The sequence below is a fragment of the Panicum virgatum genome, chromosome 3K, assembly GCF_016808335.1.
Source record: "Panicum virgatum strain AP13 chromosome 3K, P.virgatum_v5, whole genome shotgun sequence".
Classification (NCBI taxonomy): domain Eukaryota; kingdom Viridiplantae; phylum Streptophyta; class Magnoliopsida; order Poales; family Poaceae; genus Panicum; species Panicum virgatum.
Window position 1 is genome coordinate 36,051,784 of NC_053138.1, and position 9,170 is coordinate 36,060,953.

Genomic DNA, 9,170 nt, shown 5'->3' on the forward strand with positions numbered 1-9,170 from the left:
CCGCCGGTGAGCTCGACCGCCGCTGCAATCCCATGCCGCCGTTGCCGCTCCGTGCCTGCTGACCCCCTTTTCGCCCTCGCAGGATCTTCACGAACCGATCCGAGGACACCAGGACGCTGGAGCACACCTCGACGTCCACTTCCGCGAAGCACCGAGTCGACCTCGCCGCCGTTTCACACCGTCAACCCCCTGCGTTGCGAACCCGACCATCCCGCGCCCTCGGTGAGCCACATCCCGGTCCGCCCTATCTTTACGCGCTAAATTTTGGTAGCCGTAGCCCCCGGGAGTCATCGAACCGTCTGCTCCGGCGAGGTCTCGCCGTCCAGAGCCGCCATGGCCGATGAACTCCGCGCTCCGGACCTCCCCAGACCCAACCCGCACCTCAGGTGGACTACACGTGCCACGAGCATCCTCCACGGCCAAACCCCAGCCCAAGCGGAGCCCTGCAGCCCCTAGGACGCTTTCTCCGGCCGTGCGCCGCCGCGGGAGCGCGCCGCCGGCGAGTCCCGCCGCCGCCCGCGCGCCCTTTCACCCTGAGCCGCCAGATCCTGAATCAACGCGCACGATTAGATCCAAGCCCATCGAATCTGAGCCACCCGATCCGGATCCAAGCGCCCAGATCTAAACGTACCGGTTTGCCCTGGCGGTTTCGCATAAGAGCCCCTGGGTTTTATTGAAATAAACCCGCAGTCCTAGCGTGTTGAAAAATAATTACATCCAGGCCCAGTTTTTAACACTTAGATCCCTGAACTTCTTTAATTTTGAACCCGCCTCCAGCCCCTGTCCTTTTGCGAGTTAGACCCCAGAATTAATGTTTATTTATGTTTAGGCCCTCGATTTTTACAGAAAACTCCCTGAGACTTAGTTTTTCTCACAGATAAGCCCCTAGATCTTGTTTTAGCTCTAGTTTATGCGTTTTAGCTCCGTTTTAGGCGTTCTTTATGTCCACGCGATCGTTGTAACGCGTAGAATAGTTTTAGACTAGTTTAGTGTGCTGTTTTTATGTATTGATGTGCTGTTTCTTAGTTTTTGTTAGTATTTGCTTGTATGCTTATTATTGTGCATTGTTTTGTCCATGTGTTCGTGAGTAGACGCTGATCCATCTGAGGAGCCCCAGTACCAGTACCAGGAGCAGCCGTCTTCCGAGCACTTTGAGCAGCAGCAGGAGCAGTACGAGGAAGGCAAGTATAATATAAACAACCTATCATCTTTAAATACAATTTCATACTGCATTTAATTCTGTATGCCTATGAGGACTGTCCTAGCCACTTTTTATCCTTTATATATTACATTGGGTTGCATTTTGGTTAGTTGTGCTAGGTGCCGCGTTATAACACACTCTGGTCCTTTTTTAATTAATTTGATTAATGGTTTACTTAAATTTAATTCTGAGAGTGGCCCTCTGTGCTTCGTGCTTGGGTGGCTCACGTCTCGTTAAATATGGTTTTTGTAGAAACATGATTTAGGGGGCCAGCACGGTGCTTAGTGCTTAGTTGGCCACTCTCCATAAGGACCGGTTCATAGAGCGACAACCTGGGACAACAGCGCTACCATAAGGCTAGAATGGGATAGACTTGGCGTAATAATTATATCTTTTTGGTTTGGAGTAACTTACCTGCGGGGCAGGGGCGGTAAGCTTCTATGGCCCTCGTGCTGAGTGGCCTCGTCTGTGCTTCGTGTCTTGACGCCCACTAGACCTGCTCCATAGTCGCCGATCCACCCTCGCGGTTACTCCCTACCAACGAGATTCTTTGTAAAGGCCTCGTAGTGAGTCGCTAGTCATCTCACCTAAGGAAGTGTGATGAACAACTGGCGTAGCTCACGACTTGTGGGTAAAGATGTGCAACCTCTGCAGAGTGTAAAACTGGTATACTAGCCGTGCTCACGGTTATGAGCGGTCCAGATCCTCCTTTTGATTAGTGGGGTTATCTCCTTCCGACGAGGGAGGTGCCTCTCGAGGTTTCCTTGGTGGCTTGGTTTGGTATGGTTCTCAATAGTTTCTTGATTAATTTTGATTAATTACTATGTAACTAGGTTAATGGTAATTCATCAACTTGTAGTAAATAGCTTTAATAAAATTTTGCCAAGTCTTAAAAGCTAATGCAGTCAGTCAGCCAACCTAAAGCCTCATAGTTTGTGTTATACTTGTTGAGTACAAGTTGTGTACTCACTCTTGGCTCTTCTCTACTTTTTCCTCTTGGATACGCTACTGCTGCTCAGTTCCTGCCGACACGAGGGAGTTCGCTCAGCGCTACCAGGACTACGAGGACTTCTAGGTGTTCGTCTCCCAGTCGACGTCCCTGTGACGCCCTGCTCAGCTTCGGAGAGTTTTATTCGTATTTGTACTTCGCTTCCACTGTATCAGACATTTTTGTCATTTATGTAATAAATAACATTCGTATTTCGATTTATTATGTCTTATTCGTGATATGTGCTGTGATATACTATTCATTCTGTTGTATATACGTGTGACTTGATCCTGGCACGTATACGATTGCTCGGTTTATGTCCTTTTATAAACCGGGTGTTACATCTACGATCTATATTTGAAATGAGGCCGTATTACAGTCTCTACGTTCCCATGTTGGCAATGCACACGGTTCTATTTTGTCCCATCCAGAATATTTGAAACTTTCAGTTTCGAATAGATGCAAGTCACGAATAGAGAGGCAGAACTAGTCTCGATCATGCATCCTTTAATATTATACGACTACATGGGTAAGAACTTCTCATGGTTATTTCTGTCCAACATTGCTACCCATCAAACGCTGACTTAGTGGGCATGTTTGAGCAGCACATTTTTTTATTTTTTAAAATCATGTGGTGCTGAACTAATAAGGCCATACATGGTTAGCCATGCATGGTCGCGAAAGGGGATGTAGCCTAGTGATTATTACAAGAGCCTCGGTAGCACTTCAGGTTCTAGATTCGACTATCCATAGGAGCGAGTATTTCAGGATTTAACGGCATTGTGCATTAAATGGTACGTAGGCGACGTTCCCGTCGACAGCGAGACGCCTGTGGTTACTTCGTCAATCTTGAGGATTTGTCGGCTCAGTCTTTAAAGATACTCATAAGGGTAGGTTTTGCGAATGTTTATTCATAGTAGTATGAGTGTGCGTGTATTGTGAGTGTATGAGTTGTACTATGTAATATAAAAAAAAGGAGACACTTTAGTACCCGGTACCTAAAGGTGCTCCACGGGTTACTTCAAAACAAAAATATCTCGCTCTCAATCACAAATTGTTGTATAAGTGAGATGGTAATAAGGGAGCTATGCGTGAGAGTAGAGGTGGCGGGTTTGAATCCCGGCAACCACACTCATGTGTATTTCGTGTGAAAACATCAGGTGACGTGTGCATACCTCTTCTCGGGTTTCATACCAAAAGTACTTTGGTATCGGTTAAAATACTCGGTATCCTAGGCGTCCCCATTTAGTTTTGGTTTTTTTAGTACCGGTTCCAAAATTGGTAACTAAGGTCCGTCTCAATAGGAGTTTTATAGAGAGTTTTATAATAGTAAATATCATCAATTTTGCTGACATGGCAAGAATAGAAAGATGAGATTTCATGAAATGTGAGGAAAGTTTTATCATCATAAAACTCATTTAGCACAGTTATCTAGTTCTCGGTCTAGTTAACTCTGCTAATGAAACTTTTACTAAAACTAGCTAAGGTCATTTTCAACCGTGCCGGGCACAACATGTATGTATGTAGGCGGTGAATCTTTTTGCTATGGCCAGCCGACGTGGACTTCGCGTGACAAGACGACATGCACCGGCGAGCTGAGCCAACCTCCGGTGGACCTAACACCAATAATGAACGCTCCCTTTTCTTTGCGTTGGGTCGCCATCAAGCCAAAAGCAAGGTTAGATGGATCGGAAAGGCGGTTACGGTGACATGGATGACATAAATTCTGCAACCAGCATTTTCGATAAAATAGTACCACAAAATAAATGATGATTCGTAGCAAACACATAGCTGGGAGTTGTATCTGGTGCATGCTTGATGGTCCAATTATATTAGGTTATTACTGGTGCTTGATGGATCAGATACTTAATTTGGAGTCAACATTACAGAACAAACCGTGAAACTGGAAGTTTCGAGTTTTGATTTGTTTGAACAAATATTGTACCTTAGTTGGGTTTATCTGCTTTTATTTTACTCTTGCTTATTTTTCTCGCAAAATATTATTGAATCAGCCATACAGTTGATTTCAGCTAATTCAATAGTGTTCGATGAGAGAGAATAATTTGGAATAAGCCGAAATAAAAAAACAAGCATTGCCGATGCCATCGTCATCATAGAAAATCAGTAATTTATCATTCCTAGCGGTCGAACTAGGACAATACTGCATCTGGACTAATATGGAGCGTACAAACACTCACCTCCTATATAGACACGGCTACTTATCAAACCAAGATACTTACAACTCCCTTAATTTGAAATTGCAACTTGCAAGTTCCAACTCTCTCCCACAGCCATTCTGCTAAAGCCACAGCTAAGCGCGCGTGCAGGCTCGATGCCTCCCACCACGCCGGAGATGCCACCTGACGACTCATCAGCGGCCTCCTCCTCCACCTCGTCAGCCGAAATCCACACGAAGGTCCTGCAGGGCCGGTACGAGCTCGGCCGCGTCCTCGGCAGGGGAGGCTCCTCCAAGGTCTACCGCGCGCGGGACGTCCGCACCGGCGTCCACGTCGCCGTCAAGGCCGTCCGGAAGCCGCACCACCCGTGCTCACCCGAGGACGCCGCGGCGGCGCGCCGGTCCGTGGCGCGGGAGCTCGCCGCGCTCCGGCGCGTCCAGGGCCACCCGCACGTCGTGCGCCTCCTCGACGTGCTGACCTCCCGCACCACCGTCTACCTCGTGCTCGACCTCGCCCGCGGCGGCAGCGTCCAGTCCGCGCTCGAGGAAAGGGGCCGCTCCGACGAGCCCGTGGCGCGCCGGCTCTTCGGCCGGCTCGTCTCCGCGCTGGCACACGCGCACGCGCGCGGCGTGTTCCACCGCGACGTCAAGCCGGAGAACCTGCTCCTGGACGAGCGGGGCGACGTCAAGCTCACCGACTTCGGGCTCTGCGCCTTCGCCGACCGCCAGCTCGGCCCCGACAGCCTCACGGGCACGGCCTGCGGTTCCCCTGCCTACGTCGCTCCGGAGATCCTCCTCAAGAAGCGTTACGACCCCGGCAAGGCCGACGTCTGGTCATGAGGCGTCGTGCTGTTCTCGCTCACAGCCGGGTACCTGCCGTTCAACGACGGCAACCTCATGGGCATGTACCGCAAGATTTGCTCGGGGAGGTTCAGGTGCCCCAAGTGGTTCTCCATGGAGCTCCGGTTGCTCATCGGGAGGATGCTGGATCCGGACTTCCGGAGCCCAATTCACGCATCAAGGTCGGTGAAATCTTTGACCACCCTTGGTTACACAAAGATGGCATGCCGTTTCCTATCGCACCAACAACTGCTTCTTCTCATCCTACTCCTGAGGTGGTGAAATGGGAGGCGGAATCGGAGCTAGCAAGGGAGATGAATGCATTTGATATCCTGACATTCGCATCAGGGTGTGATCTGAGTGGGTTGATCGGGACTTTGACGGACCGGGTTCGATTTCTTGTGTCGGGTATAAATGCCAATTCAGTGTTGAACAAAGTTGAGGAGCTTGGGCGAGAAGAAGGGTTCGCGCAAGTTAGTGTTCATCCACTTCACGAGGAAATTTTGCTCGTTGAAGCAGAAAGAGCTATCAGCGAAAAGGAACCAAAATTTTGGGAGAAACTTCTTCAAGCAAGACTTAAATTCTCAACAAACTGATATAAAGACTGGATATTCAATATTGGTTTTGCTAACATTTCTATATTCTCAACAAACTGAATATGAAAACTGAATATGAGGACATATATATATATATATATATATATATATATATATATATATATATATATATATATCTCGATCATTGTTACCTGGTTTTACATGATCAGTGATGTTATCATTGATCTCTAGTGGGAGTATATATATCTAGATATTTAATATTGGTTTTGCTAACATTTCTGTTGTGCTTTTTTATGCGCACATATATATCATAAATTAAAGAAGACATGCATGCAGGAGCTTGAAATAAATCAAATACAACTGATATATATGGATCAAACATTAGGTTCGATGCCCTGTATATATATGTATCTTGTTAGTTCATCTATGGGGTGTTTAGTTCCCCCCTACACTACCGGAAAACCAAAATTTGCCTAGTGTATTGATCTTTGCCGAGTACCAGAACACAGACACTCGGCAAAGATATGCTTTGCAGAGTGCCAGGACACGAGCACTCGGCAAACATCTGCCACACCGCATGCCCGAGCTTTGCCGAGTGCCGGCTGTCGGCAACGAATGGCACTCGGCAAACTGTCACCTTTGCCGAGTGCTGGCCTGGCGGCACTCGGCAAATCCGGCGCACGTGCCCAGCACGCGCGCCCGCCATGCGACGCCAGTTGGGGGGGCTGATGGCGTCAAGTCTTCGCCGAGTGCCACCACCTGGCACTCGGCAAAGGGGATATTTTGCCGAGTGCCTCGAGCCTGGCTCTCGGCAAATTTTCTTTTGCCGAGTGCTGGAGCTTAGGTACTCGGCAAAATTGGGTAAAAAATTTTTTTTTTGACCTTCAAATTTTTTTGGTCTCTAGTTAAATTTGATAATTTAATCCCTAGTAACATAAAAAACTTTTATTGATTGGTTTACTATTTTCTGTTAATTTTTTGTTTGCGGGGAATAATTATTCGAAGTTAATATTAAATTAGAAGTGGGTCAAAATTTCGAAATCAATGAATGGAAATTTGATATTTATGTACCAGAATCAAAACTGATGCCGTATGCACGAAAGAACTTAAAAGTTGAAGCATCTTTATCAGAAAACTTGATCACAAGCGTGTGCACGGACGTTCGGAAAAAACCAAAAATAGCATGCAATGTCTGAAAATCATGGGAATTGTGCAAAACTCTTGGTTTCGTGCGAGGATAGAGTGGAAAAAAATTGACAGTGTTTCGGACACGTGACAATGTACGCCGCTCACAAGTCGAAGAATCTCCGAAGAAGTTTCGGAGAGATGTTTAGTATCCGGTTGGATTTGTGGTTGAAATGAAAGTCGCATATGATTTTCAATGTGAAACTTTTTATATAGAGAAATAACAACAAAACATGTGTCTTGTGAAAATTTGGTTAATTTTTGAATTTGTTATCTATATTAAATTATTTTTGGCACATATTGAAAATCATTATATTTAGTTTTAAGTTGATCTTTAAACGCATGAAATAATAGGGTTTTTTGCATGAAATCATGAACCATAATTTGTTGTTTTATTTTGGCAAATTATTTAGTTGGTAGTCACTAAATTTTTTATACATACCTCGTCAAAACGAATTTGTTGATATAAATTCAATTTGACTTTAGAAACACATGAAATAATAGGTTTTCTTGCATAAAATCATGAAACTTGAAATTAAAATTTTGTTAATTTGAGTTTGGAATAGTTATGCATGAAATAATATGTTTTTTACATTATGTTAATTTCAGTATCATTGCTTTTGGAACTCAGTTAAAATAAATAGTTGCCGAGTGCCACCTGGTCCGGCACTCGGCAAAGAAATGAATCAAATTTTTTAAAAAACCATTTGCCGAGTGTCGCGATCTGGCACTCGGCATAGGCATAGTTTGCCGAGTGCCGCCGATCTGGCACTCGGCATAGCCATAGTTTGCCGAGTGCCGGATCTAGGCACACGGCAAATAACGGGGATAACCCCCCGTCGGCCGACCCTTAACTCATTTCTTCATCCACGCGCCCCGGCTCGCGGTGCCCCCGCTCACGCACCCGACCCGCCGCGCCGCCCCAGCCACGCCCCGCCGTGCCGCCCCAGGCCCCTCGCTGTCCGCGGCCGGGCCTCCCGCCGCCGCTGCCCCGCTCGCCGCCCGCGGCCCCGTGCCCCGCGGCACCGCCGTCCGCGGCCGTGCCACCGCCGCCCCGGGCCCGTGCCCCGCGCCGCCGCCGGCTGCGCCCGAGCTGCCACTGCCCGAACCCCGCGCGCTGCTCGCGGCCGTCGCCGGTTCCGCCCCGGGCCCCGCGCCTCCCCACCACCGCGCCGCGCCCCCGACCCGCCGCGCCGCCCCGGCCACGCCCCGCCGCGCCGCCCCGGGCCCCACCGCGCCGCACCGGGCCTCCCGCCACCGCTGCCCCGCTCACCGCCCGCGGCCCCATGCCCCGTGACACCGCCGTCCGTGGCCGTGCCGCCGCCGCCCCGGGCCCGTGCCCCACGCCGTCCGCAGCCGTCGCCGGCTTCGCCCCGGGCCCCGCGCCTCCCCACCGCCGCACGCGGCTGGCGCTGCCGCCGCCCCGAGCCCAGCGGCGCCCCACCGCCACCTCGGCTCCGCCCCGTCGCCCCCCACCCCACACCAAGGTAATTAATTTGTGTTTTTTGTTAATTTATTTAGTTTATTTAGTTTATTGGTTTATAGTTTATTAGTTAATTAGTTTATTTAGAATATTATTTATATGTTTAGTTAGTTTCTAAATATTTAGTTAGTTTTGAAGTCTGATTTAAATATTTATTTAGTTTTAAAGTCTGATGTAGTATATTTTTTTATGTTTTTTAGTTTATTTAGGAAATCATGTTCGTAGATCGCGTAAACTAGTTAGGCGTCTCCCGTTTGGAAGAGATACGAGTGGAGATATGCAGTTTTTTCTGCATATCTTTAATCGTATCTATTTCGAATTGTCCATGCTTCTTTGGATAGCCCGAGGATGCGTAGATGGGGTCAGGTTCTATGGTCGGCTCCGATCCGAGTCAGAGTTTCGGCATCACCTCCCTGTTGTTCTCGGGATACACAATCTCCCTTTCGGGACGTGTATCTAGAGAACAGCGGGGAGGTGCTACCGAAATTCTGTCTCGGATAGGATTGGATCATGGAAGCTGACCGCATGTACGCATGGTCGGGTGGGATTAGGACCTATCCTTACCTACTAGACTAAGCCGAATTTTGATAGTAGTCGCTGATATCTTGAAAGATGGATAACCGTGAGTGGATTGAGAAGACTAACCAGTTCTTGGAAGGGGCATGGGCGCAAGCTGAAGGGTCGAGATTCATGTGGTGTCCCTGCAAGAGTTGTGGAAACCAGAAACGAAAGACAAAGAA

At 48.2% G+C, this 9,170-nt stretch overlaps 1 pseudogene; it reads left to right on the forward strand.

Moving 5' to 3' along the window:
- Positions 1-4,422: 4,422 nt before the first annotated feature.
- On the forward strand, positions 4,423-6,022 carry LOC120699112 (annotated as a pseudogene).
- The last annotated feature ends 3,148 nt before the right edge of the window (positions 6,023-9,170 follow it).